At 38.6% G+C, this 19,958-nt stretch overlaps 1 protein-coding gene and 1 long non-coding RNA gene across 7 annotated transcripts in view; one reads left to right on the top strand and one right to left on the bottom strand.

Annotated features, from left to right (window-relative positions):
- The window catches only part of LOC140469406 (disabled homolog 2-interacting protein-like), a 705,419-nt gene that overhangs the window by 255,944 nt on the left and 429,517 nt on the right, over positions 1-19,958 (top strand). The window lies entirely within an intron of this gene.
- LOC140469408 (uncharacterized) overlaps positions 1-19,958 on the bottom strand; it is a 58,375-nt gene that overhangs the window by 14,914 nt on the left and 23,503 nt on the right. For both annotated transcript variants that reach the window (XR_011956094.1, XR_011956095.1), the window contains exon 2: positions 10,809-10,942. This is a non-coding gene — a long non-coding RNA (uncharacterized lncRNA). The remainder of the gene's footprint in view (positions 1-10,808; positions 10,943-19,958) is intronic.

Raw genomic sequence — 19,958 nt, 5'->3', positions numbered from 1 at the left:
CTTTGGACTGTGGGAGGACGTGCAAACTCCACATAGTTAGTCGCCTGAGGTGGGAATTGAACCCGGGTCTCTGGCGCTATGAGGCAGCAGTGCTAACCACTGTGCCACCGTGCCGCCCACTAATTTTCAAGTGGTTGTGAACAATAACAGATAATGTTACATTCTGTGGCCAAGTTCTTTGATAATTTGAACTAAACTCCTATATTGAAATGTGTTCTGAGGCATGAATGCCACCTCAATTTCCATTCAGTATATAAGGAGTGCTATATAAAAACACTGCTATACTTTTAGCTGTCACTTTTCACTGAATCAGGTGATGTAGCTAGGAACCAAGTAATAGGTAACCAATAGGTAACTAAGCACCAGTACCCATCAAGATTTTTTTCAATTATGTCAATATTCTAATCTATTGCTGACTAGCTACTTAATTCACATGCATTTGTAAATTGGACCATGCTTCTAAAGAAAAGCACCTGACATTAAAAAGCTATTGTCAGCAAATTATATCATTTCAAAAGTAAGTTTCAAATGAAGCTAACATTAGAAATGGGGAAACACTTACAGAAAGCTGCCACATATTTAACTCAAGTTAACTATAAGTTTCCATTTATCACTAAGTCCATTGCGGGGGAAGGAACATATAGTTTATATGTAACAAATCAAGGCAAGCAAGTAGTTGACCTTGATCCAACTGTAAAATTATTACAAGAAAAGATGTACCATTATTGTCTAAGCAACTGAAAATAACACCGAGGATAGAGCAGTTAAATCAAGAGGGCTTCAGAAGCTAGAATTAAAGGAGCATCAATATCTTGGCAGGTAGTGAAATTGGACAGGATCACAGAAATGGGGGAGGAATAAGGCCATGGAGGAATTGGAAACAGGAACGAGAATTTTAAATTGCTTGATCAGGAGCCAATGCAGATCAGTGAGCATGGATAGCAGATGAACAGGACTGGATCCAAGTGAAGATTCAAGTCGCAAAGTTTTGGATGACTTCAAATTTATGAATGGCAGAATGTGTGAAGCTGCTAGACCAAGCATGAATGAGCATTTCAGCAGAGGTGGGCAAAGTGAGATCATCTCACAGAGGTGGAAAGAGGTTTTCTTGACAGTTACAAACACTGAAAATGCTGAAGAAATTCTGTAGGTCTGGCAGTATCTGTGGAGAGAGAAACATTGTTATCATTTTGAATCCAATATAACTCTTCAGAATAGCTTCTGAAGAAGAGTCACATTAGACTTGAAATATTAACTTCTTTTTTATCTCCACAGATGCTACCAGACCTGCTGTGTTTGCCTAGCATTTTCTGTACGATATTTTGGCATTTACTTCCGTGTTAGTGATTGCACAAAAATATCGTTAGAGCTTATTTCTGCTTCAGATATGATATCAACATTATGAACATTCTGGTAGGGAGAGAAATGGAATGGTTAGATAGGGAACTGAGTGTGGACTGTCATCCCAGTATTTAATTGGAGAAAACATCTGCTAATCTAGTACTGGAGTTCAGAGTAGTAGTCTGGTAATGCATTACTGGAAGAGTTGAAGGAGTTACTGGAGAAGTAGCCTACTTTTGAAACTGACATTGAGCTTTCAGATGATGTCAATAAGAGGGAGTAGAGACATAAACAGAAAATAGGAAGGTTAAGCATATATAGAGTCATAGAGATATACAGCATGGAGACAGACCCTTCGGTTCAACTTGGCTATGTCAACAAAATATCTCAATCCAATCCAATCTAGTCCCACTGCCAGCACCCGGCCCATATCCCTCCAAACCCTTCCCATTCATATACCCATCCAGATGCTTTTTAAATGTTGCAATTGTACCAGCTTCCACCACTACTTCTGGCAGCCCATTCCATGTAAGCATCACCCTCTGAGTGAAAAAGTTGCCTCTTGGGTCTCTTTTTTTATATCTTTCCCCTCTCATCCTAAACCTATGCCCTCTAGTTCTGGACTCCCCCAGCCCAGTTAAAAGGCCTCATCTATTTATCCTGTGTCCCTCATGATTTTGTAAACCTCTATAAGGGCACCCCTCATTCTCTGATGCTCCAGGGAAAACAGCTCCACTTATTCAACCTCTCCCTGTAGCTCAAATCCTCCAACCCTGGCAACATCCTTGTAAATCTTTTCTGAGTTTCACATCTTTCCGATAGGAAGGAGACCAGAATTGTATGCAATATTCCCAAAGTGGCCAAACCAATGTTCTGTACAGTTGCAAGGTAGAGATAGTGGAGTGAGAACATGAAGAGAAACTGTTGGAAGTGATACATTGAATACAATTAGATCGATGAGAATGGAGCTAGGTGACAGCAATCCAACCTGGATAACAGTGGAGAGGCATTGGAAGAGGAGTGATCACCTATGTTAAAGACTACAAGCAGATTGAGAACGATGAGGAAGGGATGGTTACCTTGTTGTGGTTCTGTTTGCCGAGCTGGGAATTTGTGTTGCAGAAGTTTCGTCCCCTGTCTAGGTGACATCCTCGGTCCTTGGGAGACTCCTGTGAAGCGCTTCTGTGATGTTTCCTCCAGCATTTAGTGATTTGAGTCTGCCACTTCCGGTTGTCAGTTCCAGCTGTCCGTTGCAGTGGCCGGTATTTTGGGTCCAGGTCGATGTGCTTATTGATTGAATCTGTGGATGAGTGCCATGCCTCTAGGAATTCCCTGGCTGTTCTGTTTGGCTTGTCCTATAATAGCAGTGTTGTCCCAGTCGAATTCATGTTGCTTGTCATCTGCGTGTGTGGCTACTAAGGATAGCTACTAAGGTCGTTTTGTGGCTAGTTGGTGTTCATGAATGCGGATCGTTAGCTGTCTTCATGTTTGTTCTATGTAGTGTTTTGTGCAGTCCTTGCATGGGATTTTGTACACTACATTGGTTTTGCTCATGTTGGATATCGGGTCCTTTGTACTGGTGAGTTGTTGTTTGAGAGTGGCTGTTGGTTTGTGTGCTGTTATGAGTCCTAGTGGCTGCAGTAGTCTGGCTGTCAGATTGGAAATGCTCTTGTTGTATGGTAGTGTGGCTAGCCCTTTGGGTTGCGGCATGTCCTCGTTCTGTTGTCTTTCCCTTAGACATCTGTTGATGAAATTGCGGGGGTATCCGTTTTTGGTGAATACATTGTATAGGTGTTCTTCTTCCTCTTTTTGCAGTTCTGGTGTGCTGCAGTGTGTTGTGGCCCTTTTTGAACAGTGTCTTGATGCAACTTCTTTTGTGTGTGCTGGGGTGGTTGGTTTTGTAGTTCAAGGACTGCACAAAACACTACGTTGGACAAACCGGAAGACAGCTAACGATCCGCATCCATGAACACCAACTAGCCACGAAACGACACAACCAGCTATCCTTAGTAGCCACACACTCAGATGACAAGCAACATGAATTCGACTGAGACAACACTACTATTATAGGACAAGCCAAACAGAGAACAGCCAGGGAATTCCTAGAGGCATGGCACTCATCCACAGATTCAAACCACTATAAATGCCAGAGGAAACATCACAGAAGCGCTTCACAGGAGGCTCCCAAGCACCGAGGATGTCACCTAGACAGGGGACGAAACTTCTGCAACACAAATTCCCAGCTCGGTGAACAGAACCACAACAACGAGCACCCGAGCTACAAATCTTCTCACAAACTTTGAATGGTTACCTTAGTCACAGTCACATAGGATATCATTTGTAGCATTGCTAAAAGTTGTTTTACTTCTATGACAAGGCAGAAACCTGAATGGACAGATTCAGCGAAAGATAGGTATGGAGCTGGGAAGTGCCAACACATTCAAAGAGTTTGGTAAGAAAAGGCAAGTTGAAAATGAGACAACAGTTTACAAAGACATTGGAGAAAGCCAATGATAACAAATTTAAAATAGAAGGGAACAACATGAAGAGCATATACTGTTAACAATATCATTTGATGTGAGATCAGGAGGGAAGTTGATCATTAAGATTTGTAGTCTAGTGGGCATACGGTCAAAGGAGAAGGACATATTGGATTAATTCAGAGACATGAACGTAGACAGGAAGGAGATTTGAAAAAGATGCAATTTTGTGGGGAATATTGATGGAACTTTGATCTGATGGATTAGTGGAAAGAAAGAATGTGACAGATGCAGCTGATTGGATGACCTTGCTGAAAGTGAGGGTGGAGAGCACATAAGGGAAGGTATTTATGTCATCAATTTATGGTGGAGAATTTACTTTGTATACACACTTCAGAAGTTTTAGATCTTCAGAATAGTTTGGTAGAATGATCACCAGTTTTAATGGGCATTGCTGACAGTCCAATCAAACTTGTTAAATATAAGAATGCAGTGGGAATGATTTGTGAACCCATTGTCATGGAGAATTGAAAAGTGCAGAGCTTGCTTCAGTTGGGATGAACTGTTTTTGTTTAATTTATTTTAAGAGAAATAGTATTATTGCCAACCCTGTATGCACTGAGGTTTGTCTGAAACTGCAGTTCAGATTTCTATCTTGATATCTGAACAATTAGGATTTGGAAGGCTTAGTCTAGATTGTATAGTATGTATAGGATGGGCATGCAGTTCTTCTGATTAACATAGTTGATTTACAGTAAACAGTGGAAATAGATTGAAGAATGGTGGTTGTAAAGATTAAGTAAATTGAAAACATACGGTGATTACTCTTTCTGAATACTTAATTTATTGCCGGTTAATTTAAATCAGGGTCATCTGCATCATTTGATAACAGTCTCACCTCTAACAGTTGCTAGTTTAAGTCTGGACACAAATCTAGTCAATGCAGGAGTGTTTTACTGTCAGAGGAGATGTTAAACTGGGGACCACATCTTTTCCTTTGTCTAAACATAAAAGAGAGAATGCTATTTTGAGAAAACAAAGCAGGACAGTTCTCCTTGGTGACCTGGCAAGTACTTACCTTTAAGCCAACATAATTTTATTGAAAAAAAACAACCTGGCCAGTATGATGTTGCTTGACACTCTTAATACCAATTTGATGCCAAAATGTCTTTGCTACCTGCAAAATGTGCTGGGCATGGCTTGCAGTGAATGCTGTCTTGTTGTGTGTGAGGAGTGTGCGCTATAAATATGCGAATAGACAGATCATGATGTCAGTCAGTGCGTCATACTGATGGTGGTGATAGAGCATTCATAGCCAGTCAGCTCAAATTGCTGCTACTATTCATTAATTATCCACGAGATGTGGACTTTGGTGGCTAGGTCAGCTTTTATTGCTGGACCTGAATTGTCCAAATGGCACCCCCATTGCCGTCTGGAATCTGTGTAGGCCAGACCATGTAAAGATGGCAGATCTACTTCTCTGATCAGCTAAGTGAACAAGGCTTTTTAATGACAAACAACATAAGGTAGCCTTTAAACTATTTCTTATTTCCACATGTTTATTGAATTTAAATTTCATCACCTGTGATGTGAGATTTAAAGCCATATCCCCAGAATATTAGCATGGGGTTCTGCATTAATAGCCCAGAGAAATTGCCATTACACCAACAGCTCCCTCTACTGCTCAAAGATGGATTCTAAGGTCATGGAAATGTAGCTTTCCATGAGCGGTGTTGCAACCATGAGGCCAGTTTCAAGTAGGAGCACTGGGTCAGGCAGGTACAAAGGAAATGTAGAAACATTATTTAGTTGACTTTTGGATTGTTTGTTGGATATATTTAGTGTGGTCATTATTATGATATTTTAAATGAATTTGTTAGCTGTTGTGGAATTAATTTTAAAATAGCTGAGTGACTGGCATTTATATCTGTCTTTCAATGATTATTCAGCACCAGTTGTCTGCCATGGATTTCAAAGATGTGATATTCCCGAGCCGATTATGCCCAGCAGGCTGCATGAACTTTGCAAGTCCTGTGCATAAGGCAGAAGATGCCTTGAGGATGCTCCTAGCTGCCAATGATTTTGATTTGCTTCTTTAGATAAAGATATCTCATCCAGAAAATAACTAATTTCCCATTCAAGGCAAGTTAAAATTGAATTCTGTTTGAATTTATTATAACGAGTCTTTTATTGTCAGTCTTTCCTCATCAGACTCTGCACATTTCATGAATTAAATTGAAATGTCAATTCTGAAATGAGAATAGTATGTGTGGTTATTTTATTTGATGCAGCAGACACAAAGCTAATGTAAACTATAGTGTAATGAAAATGGAGATAAGAGATTCCAAGGTCTAAAAATTTAGTGGGCTGTTTAGATTGAAGTTAGGTGGAAAAGATGATTTTGAAGTCCGTAAACAAGGTGTGACTAATGCATTAATTAGTTTTTATTGTGTACATGGAACATTTCCTTCTTTGGCTCTATTATAGCATTAAAGTGTGGTAACCAATGATGGATTAACAAAATGCTATTGCTAGTAACCTGCAATAATTGAAAACCAAGTAAAAACAGGAATTGCTAGATAAACTCAGCTGGTCTGATAGCAGCTGTAGAGAGAAAGCAGTGTTAACATTTTGGTCCGGTAGCAGTTCTTCAGAACTAGTAGCATCTATGAAAAGATGGTATCTATGCTGAAGACAGGGTTTGGGGGTGGGATGAGGAGTAAATGATCAGTGGAGATGGAGCGCAGAAGGAGAGAAAGATAAGCAGACAAAGAGGTGGATAATGGTAAACTAGGGAGAAAGTAGAAGTGTTAATGGGGAGAATAAGTATGTCTAAATGGGTTGGCTGTGCTGAAAGAAGCCCATGTGATGAAAAAGCTAGGGGCATTGGTGTGTAAAAGATACAGAAGATACCCACCCTCAAACCCTGTTTTCAGCGCATATACCATCTTTTCCTAGATGCTACTAGTTCTGAAGAACTGCTACCGGACCAAAATATTAACACTGCTTTCTCTCTATAGCTGCTATCAGACTAGCTGAGTTTATCTAGCAATTTCTGTTTTTACTTGGTTTTCAATTATTGCAGGTTACTGGCAATAGCATTTTGTTAATCCATCATTGTTTCCCACACTTTAATGATGTAACAGAGCCAAAGAAGGAAATTTTTCATGTACACAATAAGAACTAATTCATGCATTAGTGTTCAGGCCCTAAAATTATTGAACTCAGTATGGAGTCCTGAAGGCTGCTGGATTCCCAAGTGAAAAATGAGTTGACATTCTTTTAATTTGCGTTGAGCTTCACTGGAGCACTGTAGCAGGCCGAAGAGGAATGTTGGCCAGGGACCATGGTGATGTATTGAAATGGCAATATTAAAACCAATGAAACAATCCAATGCTTTGGGGTATAAATATCAGATGTTTTGAACAGTTATCCGGAGCGGCAAAGAGCATCAACAAAAACAAAACAATACAGACTGCCCGCAGAATCACTCTCTCAAAGGTACCTTTATCTATCAAAGACCTGTGAAACAAAATCCCTAAGAAGAAGAAAAGAAGACACAAGAATCTACAGAGGACACTCTGCTTAGCTGACTGGTTTTGAAACGTGACTTTTTGTATATCATAATTGGGATTTTTAATTGGAATAGTATTGTAGAGGGGAAGAGAAAGGAGTTGTAAATAGTTGTTAGTTAATTATTCTCTGTTAGACGTTTAAAAAAGTTGTTAATTCTTACTTAGCAACTTTTGGGATAATTCTTTGCCTCTCGAATTTTAACAGATTACAGCACAGGGTGAATCTTGTGTTGCTGATTTAAATTAGCAGAGGGGTTTACCCCATGCCATAATAACGCTGACTGTTTTCCCATGGTTACCACAGCAAAATCTGTCCAATATGTTGCAGTTGCTTATTTTTAATGAATACCTATGCAAAAGGATCTTTTGATTGTTGTATACAGATTAATGAGCAGTCGCCGATTTGCAGTGGAATTAAATTGACAATGCATAAGTAAAAGTTTAAACCTACTGAACACTTTGATCATACTGTACGACATCTTGGTTACAGATTACTCAAGCCAGCACTCAGTAATTTTTGCAGTTTAGCAATTTATACACCTAAAAGGCAAATTATATCTTCTACAGCAGCTGTAGGTTTTGCTTATTAGTATTTTTTTACACTAAGTATGTGACAGGAAAATATTAGCAGCATTCGACTTTGTTATTGAATGCATGTGCAGAATAAATCAATAGCTGTTTATTTTGTCCATGTATTTCTGTTGATATAGTTCCTTATAAATCTTTCATCCAGATATTATTTTGTTGTATTCTGATCTTAAGTGGACTTTATTCTGGGTAGCTTGGATTGGAAAACATTCTTGATGTGAAATTGATGTTCACGTTGTAGCTAATATACACTGCTACAAAATAAAGTCCAATTTTGTGACTAAAACAGTGGGTTAAAATTTTACATACATTTACAGAATGACCAAATCATGTTATATTGCTCTTCTTTTGAAAATGAAACAACGAATACCAAAACTACAACAGTGCTGTCTTCATAATCAGTGCAGTGAGATGAGTCAGCAATAAATGCAGACTGGCATTTACATGGTCATAGCTTTCCCATATATCTGTCATTATCTGTTGTCCAATGAAAAAAAAACAAATTGGTATTCACTGTACATTAATTTATCTAGATTATTGCTTTCTAAAAAGAGACTTTTGTTTGGTCATTCAGATGGTAAATCTCTAGGAGCATAATCATTATTGTTGGACAATCAGCTTGCTGCTTGAATTGTATGCCACGCCTCCTATACTAACCAATATTCATAACTCTTCATGATAACAATCTACTTTTCCAAAGAAACCAAACCTAATTTTTTTATCGTTGTTTGTGAAAATAAAAATACTTTTCTTTAACTTTCTTAATCTTTTGTAGAATCATGTCTGATTACAACCCTGTTCTTTCTTTCTTGTCCCTACCTTGGAATGAATTTTCTGACCTGCGGATGCCGGCATATTGTACGTTCATCGATGCAATCCTTCACCCTCATCTCTAAATCCATTCCACTATATTGTTGGATAACCTGTGATCTGCATGATCATTCTCTATAGGTGAGTACTTAAATCCACATGAACAACCTAGCTGTTTTGCTTTTCTTGCTGAAAAACAACTTGCATTTAATTTTATTGTTGGTACGCACGTGCTTTATTTATGCTGCTATATTTTATTAGAATTCTGTGACCGGTGAAATTCATAATGATAGGTATAGTAATTTTAGAGGCTTTATGAATACACTCAGATTACTGAATGCTGCAATACTGAAATGATGTGTCACTTGACTTTACAGTCTGACAAATTTCGAACAAAGTTGGTACCCGTAAAATTGCAGTTGTTGCTTCCCTTAAATAAGGAATTTCTTTTTTTTGTGAAAAGACTACTGGTGCTGGTTAAGCCACTTTTATATTATAGAAACTATAATCATACTTTTTGACTTGGTGGTATTGTTCTAAGGATGCTTTTATCTGTATATGTAGTAGTTCTTTGTCAAAGATACCACCATTATTTAATGTCGAAATCTAATAAATATCAGTTGTACAGATGTGATGCGCAAGTTGCTGTCTTTATGGTGACTCACTATATTTGCTTAGAGTTACAATGTCCAGTCGTGGAAAGTTAACATGTTGGTGACATCTGTGTCTCAAGTTTTCAATTTTTTTGCGGGTGACAAAAAAAGGGTTTAAGCAAAATACAACATTTAAAAAGCATTAATTCTTATTCATAGTTTACATTCAATTTGATTTCTTAAAAATAAAATTAAGATTTCTATTTTACGAACTTAAGCCTTTGTTCATTTCACATTCATTTTGCTTCATCCACGCAATATTGAATTACAATATATGCATCCTTTCCATGGTATTTGCTCATCCCAGATATTCAGAAAACCCATGAAAAGTTTGCTGATAATTCTCTAGCCCTGATTGTAACCAAAGCCAAGCAAGCCCTTTGGCCTGGATTCCCCCCCCCCCCCCCAAATTGTGTTGGCTTGTTAAGAAATTAGCCAGTTTTTGAGAAGATTTGTAGCTCAGGTTGAGGTTCTGGATGTAGGTTTGCTCGCTGAGCTGGAAGGCCATTTCCAGACGTTTCTAGGTAACCTCTTTAGTGGGCCTCCGGGCGAAGTACTGCTGATGATTCCTGCTTTCTATTTATATGTTTGGGTTTGTGATGTCATTTCCTGTTCTTTTACTTAGGGGGTGTTAGATGGGGTCTAACTTGTTGATAGGGTTCCGGTTGAAATGCCATGCTTCTAGGAATTCTCGTGCTGTCTCTGTTTGGCTTGTCCTAGGATGGATGTGTTATCCCAGTTGAAGTGGTGTCCTTCCTTATCTGTGTGTTAAGAAATCTACACTGCTTTTGCCTTCATGCCCCGTAGTTAACCATAGAGACCTCACTCTACATAACTAAAAAATAATCCCAATGTACAAACTCAAGAACATATAGAATAGCTCTATGGCCTCACAAACGTGCTTCTCCATGCAATATGATCATAGACTGGGAAAATAGAGAATAAAAATCTGCAGCTTTCTCCAAATTTCCTGACTTGCTTAGTCCCTAGAAGCTATTCTATCTGTTGTGAATATATCCATTGCATCAAGAGCTGTCTGGAGTAAAGTGTTTTAAATATTAAGAACTATGAGGAAGGAATTTACCGTAACATCTCAATCTAAATGAGACCTTTTATTTAATGCTATCATGAATGTTATCACTTACGAGTACGAATTTACTATAAATTCTGTGCCCTATGATCCTGCCCCACCAGCTATCTGCAAAAGGTCTCCAAAAGCTTGTACTTCCAAATAGACTTCCAAATATAACCTGGTGTTGTGAGATTTTTAACTTTGATCCTTTTGGAGTTCAGCAGATATGTGGCGGTGAACTTTGTTCAGGCCAATCACCTTGCTCCCCACAATAATATGATGTCCTCACCTGTGATCTGGTCTCTCCAGATCTAAGAACAACTTTCACTTCTGGTGGTTACTACTCTTTGGCTTCCCCCATCACCACCAGCTGTTTCAGTTTTGCCAGGACCAGATCTTGTGTCCAACGTCTAATGTTGTCAGCTGTGTGAAAAGAAATTTTAAATCCGTTACTGACTCTTCATAATTTTATAAGTTTCTACATGATCCTCCCTCATTCTTCTGAATTGCAATAAATATAATCCAAATCTGCTCAGTCTCTCCCCATGAACCAATCCCCTCAATTGCAGAATCAACCTGGTGAGCCTCCTCTGTACCCCCTCTAGTGCCAGCATATCCTATCTCAAGTAAGGAGACCAAAACTGCATGCAATACACCAGGGGTGGCCTCACCTGCACTCAATACATCTGCAACATAGCCTCCAGTTTTTAAGCTCCATCCCTTTAGCAATTAAGGGCAAATCTCCATTTGCCTCCTAAATTACCTGTTGTTCCTGCAGACTAGCCTTCTGTGATTCATGCACAAGGACACCCAGGTCCCTCTGCACAGCAGAAGGCTGCAATTTTTAACCATTAAGATTAATTATTTTTACTGTTATTCCTGCAAAATGGATGATTTTACATTTATTAACATTGTACTATGCCAGACTTTTGCCCACTCACTTAAACTATTTATGTCCCTCTGTAAAGTTCCACAGTCCTCTGCACACTTTGTTCTATCACTCATCCGCAACTTTGACATACTACATGTGGTGTCCAACTCCAAATCATCTATGTAAATGGTGAATAATTACAGTGCCAACACTTATCCATGAGGCACACCACTAGTCACTGATTGCCAACCAGAAAAGCACTCATTTATCCCCACTCTTTGCTTCCTGTTAGTTAACCAATCCGCTATCCATGCTAATACATTACTTGTAAAGGCAATACATCTTTATTTTATGCAGCAGCCTTTTGTGCATCACCTTATCAAATGCCTTTTGGAAATCTAGATACACCCTGTTGTCCACTGTGTTCGTATTATTTCCATAGAATTCCAATAGATGAGTGAAGCATGACCTGCTTTTCATGAACCCATGCTGCGTCTGCCCAATGGGACAATTTCTATCCAGTTGTCTTGCTATTTTTCCCTTTACAATAGATTCACGCATTTCCCCACTACAGAAGTTAAGCTAACTCGTCTATAATTCTCCATATTTTGTCAACCTCCTTTTTAAAACGGTTGCATCACATTTGGTGTTTTCTAGTCTGTTTGAACAGCCCCAGAGTCCAATCAATTTTGGATAATTACCAGAAGTGCATTAGCTATTTCTCCCTCCATCTCTTTTAGTACCCTGGAATACATTAATTCAGGGCCAGGACACTTGTCTACCTTTAGCTCCATTAGCTTTTAGCAAAGAGTGGTTTTGCAGTCACTGAAATGGCTGTGTCAGTATGAGCTCAGTTAGAACGGGGTGACTATTTAATCAGACATTTATTTTGATTAGTTAATTTGGATGTTGCTGAGTAATTTAACTGTTCCAAACCAGATGTATATGGACTTTCCAGAGTGTGTTCTCTCCTGTATACCAGACAATGCAATTTCTTATGCAATATAGGTCTAGTAGGAGTCAACATACTGGCATCAACTACAATGGCTTGCCAGCCTAGATCCCTAAGAAAATTTTAACTGTTTGGCCAAAGCTTGGCTTTGTTTTGGGGTTTTAGATTAGATTGCCTAGTGTGGAAACAGGCTCTTCTGCCCAACAAGTCCACATTGACTCTCCAAAGAGTAACCCACCAAGACCCGTTTCCCTACATTTATCCTTGACTAGTGCACCTAACACTGTGGGCAATTTAGCATGATCAGTTCACCTGACATGCACATCTTTTGGAATGTGGGAGGAATGCACCCAGAGGAAATCCACGCAAAAACAGGGAGAATATGCAAACTCCACACGGACAAGGCCAGAATTGAACCTGGGTCCCTGGCACTGTGAGGCAGTGGTGCTAACCACTGAGCTTTTTGTAGTGTCTGTTTGAAATCCATTTGGGCTTCAGCTAGTAGGCACTTTTGAAGGTTGCAACATTAATCCCATATGCCACCCAGTCTCTCAGCATCTCATTAAGGGTTAAATCAAAGTCCTGTTCCTCTGCCAGTCATCTTAACCTTGTCAAAAAATCCCAATATGGATTTCTCCTGGCTGTCATATTGCTGTGTCAAAATGATAGCATCTCAGAACTAGAGGTAGCTAGGGGTCATAACATTCCTAAACTAAATCTGTCATCTCTTGAAAGGTTTTAGTATCTGGTGCCTCAGGAAACATTAGGTTCTTAATAACCAAAAAAAAGCTGCAGTCTACAAGCTGTCAAGAGAATTACTCATGGCTTTTCATCTGCCTCACTGTCATTTGCCCGAAAAAAAAACCCAGTGCATTCTTTCCACAAAGAGTCCAGTCTTCTGCAGAGTTGAATGCATCAAGCTTCCCAAACAATGGCATGATGCCAGAAATGCTTACCTCAACTCAAAAAGATTGTCGCATTTTTTGAGGAATGTCCTTTACTCTCGTCACCACTGAAATAACTCTGCAGAAGCGAGCATCCCCATCACCAAGTCACATGTGGAAAGTCCAGCTCCGAGAGTGAAGAGGATGGCTGTCACTTTTTTTTTGTTTTTGTCAGTAAGGGCTCCCTGATTGGACCAGATGAAGAGCCCCAATCAGGGAACACATTCTGAGGTTCACCTGGCTGATCTTGTTACAATCACGAAAATAGGGAGGGAATTCTGGAGCTTACATTGCTAGACAGGTGAAAATGTGCTCACCAGTGGTGAAACACCAGTGGTGAATTCCAAAGTGGCCAGAGTTAGATGAATGCAGATACCTTAAAAGGTTATTGGGGTAGGGGGTGGAGAAGAGGAGGAAATTATAGGAATTGGAAGGGATGAGACACTGGAGAGATTTGGAAATGTAGGTATGAATTTTAAAATTAATTTCACCAACAATAAATTTTGACTTGAGAATGAGGGATTGTATTACTTCATTTTTGTTCATAAAGCATTTTGGGAATGCCTTTACTTTCTTGAAACCCCAGGTGTTCAGTAAAATATGTTCATTATTAATTTGATTTCCATCTCTGTAAGGACTTATTAAGTTAGCATTTCAGATGTAGACATTTTCAAAAACAGAAGAAGGACCAAACCTGCAGCAGCATTTTTTACTCCTGATCTCATGCTGATTTATCTGCTGAGTCTTTCTAACATTTTCTATTTTTGTTTAATATATTCAGTATCTGCAGCCTTTTGCTTTGTGATTAATTTGATTTTGCCCATTTCAATAAGCAATTACATCTAATTCCATATTCAAACTTAATGTTCCCTGTTAATTAGCATGTTTACCAATTAACCCATACTGAATCAAAGTTTTTTGTTGAATTAATTGTTTCTGAAATGTAGGGATAGCCCTATTTATTGCTCACCCCACTTCACCTTGGCAAGTTAAGAGAGGCTTGATAGGTTAATGGGTAGTAAAACCCACACACAATAAGGCTTAGAGTCACATGTAACCCAGACCAGATAGTTGAAGTTAGAACCCCTTCCATCAGAGGAGCCAACAGAACACCCCAAATTGTTTATCTGACCAACTGTAATTTATAAGACTGTAACTGATGTTGCTGTCTAAAGACCCCAGAACGTAGAGGTTCGTGGGGAGCTAGCTGCAGCTGCCTTATAGGAAGAGGAACATGTAGCAGTCACCAGAATGATTGTTTGTTTGAAATATTCCTTAGTGATGTCTATAGTGAAGTGCCTTCTTCCATTTAATAGAACCACTTTGTCACCACCGCAATGCCAGCTTCATTAGTCTTGTGCTCATTGAAACTTCATTCACCTGAAGGTAGTGGGCATGCAAATGTGTGGACCTCTCTGTTTTTAAATTGGATCAGCATCAGAGTTAATCTGTGGGCAGTAGTTTTGTTTTAGCAATCCAATACTAAATTAAACGAGGATGTGCAAGCTCTGGGGCCAGTGTGCATATTTTAATAGTGCTTCTATGTCTTCATTAAATATTCAGATATCTTTTCTAAAAGAAAGAACTGTGAATGCTGGAAATCTGAAACAAAAGCAAAAATTGCTGGAGAAACTCAGCAGTTTGGTAAGATCTGATTTCTTCAGCTCTGAAGAAGGATCACTTGATTTGAAATGTTAACTCTGCTTTCTTTCTACAGATGTTTCTAGATCAGAGTTTCTCCAGCAATTTGTATTCACATTTCTTTTGCTGTTTGTTATATTCATTGATATTATCAGTGCATAGAGCAGAATAGCACAGCACAGGAATAGGCCCTTTGGCCCACCACATCTGTTGTGACCATGATACCATTCTAAACTAATCCCCATGTGCCTACACTTGGTCCACATCACTTGATTACCTGCCTGTTCACATGTCTTGCCTAAAACTATTAAGACCATAATGTTTCCATTGTGTCTGCTTCTACCAGCTCCCTAGAAGTGTATTCCAGGCACATACTGCTTGTTATGTTAAAAAACATTTCTTGTACATTTCCTTTAAATGTTTCCCCTACTGCTTTAAATCAATGTCCCCAAATACCCTGGGAAAAAGACTCCAACAATCCACTCTATCCTCTCAATTTTATATACTTCTTCTAGGTTTCCCTTCAGCTTCTGATGTTTGAGTGAAAATAATTCAAGTTTATCCAATCTCTCCTTGTAGGTAATAAATATTAATCCAGGCAACATCCCCGTAAGGTCTCCACTTGCTTCCCATACTGTGGTGACCAGAGCAGTACACAATAGCCCAAATTTGGCCTAACTAGAGACTTATTCAACTGCAACATGACTTGTTAACTCTTAAACTCAGTGACCTGACTGATGAAGGCAAGCATGCTGTGCACCATCTTTGCCATCTTTATCCACTTGTGTTGCCACTTTCTGAGAGCTATGCACTTGCACTCCAAAATCCCTTTGTATATCAATGCTCCTATGGGCTTGGCTATTTACTGTATACTTTCCTTTTGCATTTGACCTCCCAAAATGCATTACCTCATACGTGTTTGGATTAAATGCCGTCTGCCATTTTTCTGCTCAACTTTCCAACTGATTGTATCCAGCTGTATTCTTTGACAACATTCCTCACTGTTCACAACTCCTCCAATTTTCATGTCATCTGCAAATTTACTAATCAATGTTTTCATCCAAATCATTTATACATATTGCAGAACACCACTGGATAGAAAACACAACTAACATTTCAGATTGAGTCACCCTTCTTCAGAACTGAGAAAATTAGATCTTACCAGATTGCTCAATTTATGCTTTTGTTTCAGATCTCCAGTTAGAAAAGCACCCCTGTGCAACTACCCTTTGTCACCAAGCCAATTTTGTATCCAACTTAGCAATTCATCATGGATCCCACGTGACTTTATGTCCTGGAGACACCTACCATGATGGACCTTGTCACTTACTTTAGTAAAGACCATGTAGATAACATTCACTGCCCTACCTTTCTCAATTATTTTCGCGACTTCCTCAAAAAACTCAATCAAATTGTGAGACATGATCTCCCCTGCAAAAAAGCCATACTGACTACCTTTAATAAGTCCATTCTTCTCCTGTAAATCCTGTTCCTAACAATCATCTTCAATAGTTTCTCTTCAGCTGGAAATGTTGAGTGGATAATCCATCTCAGACTCTTCCTGAAGTCCACATCATTGTAGATACTACCCTTCATAAATTTTACTTCTGTCCACATGATATCAAGAAACTATTAAAGGCGCTGGATATAGCAAATGCTGTTAATCCTGACTACTGAAGATTTATGCTGTGGAACTAGCTGTGTCCTTAACCAAACTCTTCCAGAGCTGAACGCTGGCATCTCAACAATGTGAAATATTTGTCAAGTAAATTCCGGCCAACTGAAAATAGTTTTTTCTTAACACTGTGTGAATCTACAATAAAAATTAAAAGATTGTTATTTCTTTTGAAGTGTAAACATTCTTGTGATCATGCTAAACTCAGTTGATTCTAAAACTGTTTCTCCTGTAACCCCGTTTTGAAACTTATTGTGATCCCTTGGTGAGAGGGGAGGAGAAGATCAATAAAAGCAAGAGGAGTTGGCCATTGCTATCTTGGAGCTCACAACCCAACCTGGGTTCCTGAAGCCCACAATTAGCTTTGTATCAACAATTGCTGAGTAACAATTGTCTAGCTTGTAAACTGTTTAAATCTGATACAAAGCCTATACCTTTTTTTTGTACAATTCAGGCAAAAAACACATACTTGTGCAGGTTGAAACAATATTTTGTGGCATTAACAGCAAATGTCTCTCTTCCTCTGTCTCCCATTATAATGAAGATATTAGATTTGATGGGTTAATTTTTTAAAATGCAAATTGCCCAAATAGTTTTATTCAGAAGGAGAATCTCATTAGATCCAAAACTTTTTAACTTTCTGTCCACAGACGCTGCCAGATCTGCTGAGTTTCTGCAACACTTTGTTTTTACTTTAATTTCTGATCTTGTTTAGGAGGGTGTAGTGGAAATAAATTTAAGTATGAACATACAAATTAGGAGAAGCAGGAGGTCATTTGATTCCTTGATCTTAATGGTAGATCAGGCACATGGTTGACCTGATTGCAGCTGCAACTGCACATTCATGCCTCCATCTGATATCGCTTGACTCTTGATTGTCAAGAATCTATCTAACTCTGGCTTAAAAAATTTAACTACCTCCATTGCCTTTTGGAGGATAGATTTCAAAGACTCATTATTTTCAGAGCAAAAAAAAAGACTTCCATCTTTGTCTTAAATGGAAGACTCTTCATTGTTAAAATGCTTCCTCTAGTTCTAGACTGCCCTACAAGGGACACATCTTTTCAGCATTCACCTTGTCGAGTCACCTCAGGATTTAATGTGTGTCAATAAGATCACCTTTCATTTTTCCGAAGTCCATGTTCAATCTTTCCTCGTAAAATAAAAATCACCCATCCCAGGTTTTAGTCAAGCGAACCTTCCCTGAACTGTTCCTGATGCATTGATATTCTTTTTTTGAATAAGGAATCCAAACCTGTACTCAGTAACCAAGATGAGGTCTCTCAAAATTCTGTACAACTGTAATAAAACTTCATTACTTTTATATATTATTCCTCCTTGCAGTAAATTACATTTTATTTGCCTTCCTAATCCCTTACTCTACCTTCATAAAAACTTGGTGATTTTGTTTTTTTATTTATTCACTGGACACCTACTGGATGAGGATGTTGCTGGCTGTGTCACCATTTATTTCCCACCTCTACTACCTTTGAACTTGATAGTGAGTTATTTTCTTGAATTGCTGCTGTCCATTTTGTGAATGTACACTCACAAGAGGGAGTTCCAGGATTTTGACCCAGCAATACTAAAGGAACATATACAGAAAATTGTTTTAATTCACACTTTATGAAAGGCTCCTTATGAACTGGCACTCATGATAAACTGGAGAAAGTGAGGACTGCAGATGCTGAAGATCAGAGCTGAAAATGTGTTGCTGGAAAAGCGCAGCAGGTCAGGCAGCATCCAAGGAACAGGAGAATCGACGTTTCGGGCATAAGCCCTTCTTCAGGAAGGGCTTCTCCAGTTTCCTGAAGAAGGGCTTATGCCCGAAACGTCGATTCTCCTGTTCCTTGATTGCTGCCTGACCTGCTGCGCTTTTCCAGCAACACATTTTCAGCTCATGATAAACTGGCAATACTTATATACCTCAACTATCATGAAGTTTACTCTATTATCCAATTATTGTAGTTTTTAAAATTTATTTACTTCAAAGTAAGTGCACTTGTTCAATCAAATTACCACATGAAATATCAACAGTTGATTAAATTTTGACTTAATTTCTTAAATACTGCGATGTGCTGCAATTTCCAAGTAGCCAGTTGAAAGTGCAAGTGCTTTCTGCTGGTAAGTTTTAGTTAAGGCAAAGTTGCATTATTATTTTAAGTGATTTATGTGGTAAATAAAGTAAAACAGTCATGTAAATAATATTACGTTTCAATGACTTATTGTGTGTTGTTACATTGTTTATGTGGACCTCTTGATTATTCAGAATATTTGATTGTTTGGCACATAGGTACCAAATAATAACAAGTTTACTGTATTTCCAAGTCTACTTGAAGAATTGCTTGGAGGAAAACTTTCACTAAGTTTCCATCCTCTTAAATGGTAGTGGTCGTGGGTTTGGAAGATGCTTTGTAAGGAACTTTGGTGAATTTCTGCAATGCAATTTGTGGGTAGTACGCATTGCTCTTACTGAGCATTGGTGGAGAAAGTGAATGTTTATGAATGTGAAGCCAATCAAGTGGGCTTCTTTGACTTGGACGGTGTCAAACGTCTTGAGAATTGTTGGAGCTGCACTCATCCAGGCAATTGGGGAGTATTCCATCACACTCCTGACTTGTGCCTTGTAGATGGTGGACAGGCTTTGGTGAGTCAGAAGCGAGTTAGTTGCTGAAAGGTTCCTAGCTTCTGACCTGCTGTTGCAGTCATATTACTTGTACAATATACGAATAAAGCATTTTTAATATATTATTGATTTGTGATTGATAAATCACAATTGATCATGGCACCCACATCCTCTGTACCTGAGAGTTCTCCAATTTCTCTCCATTTAAATAATATGCTGCTCCTCTGTGCTTCCGACCTAAGTGGACAAGTTTATATTTTCCTACATTATATTCCATCTTCCAAAATTTTGATTACACGCTTAACCAATCTGTATCCTTCTGCGTACTCCTTATGTCCTCTTCACAACTACTTTATTATAAAGGTGCTTTATATTGTATTGAATATTGCTCAGAGTACTTTTACTTGAAGTATTGTAGAAAAACAAATTGATTCCAAGTTTTTTGCACACAGCTGGAATGGTTTCTTTAAATGAGATCATTGAAAGTTCACTGTATATGTTATTTTTTTTACAAGACTTCCTAGAAATCACATGATTGGCGATAACTATATACTTCGCTGTTAGAGTTGTTTTTAAACAGTGACTAGGGCTTGTTTTGTTGGTTCAGTTGAAGGGAAGCTAACCAAGAACCAGTTAAATTGGTGGCAAGGCTACTACGAAACAGCTGTTTTAGAGGAAAGACTGCTAAGAAAAAGCTGAGTTTGAGAAAAAATTGCATTGAACAACTGTC

Source organism: Chiloscyllium punctatum, chromosome 49, assembly GCF_047496795.1.
Source record: "Chiloscyllium punctatum isolate Juve2018m chromosome 49, sChiPun1.3, whole genome shotgun sequence".
NCBI lineage: Eukaryota > Metazoa > Chordata > Chondrichthyes > Orectolobiformes > Hemiscylliidae > Chiloscyllium > Chiloscyllium punctatum.
The sequence above is the reverse complement of the archived record's forward strand: the minus strand, read 5'-3'. Positions and strand labels throughout refer to the sequence as shown.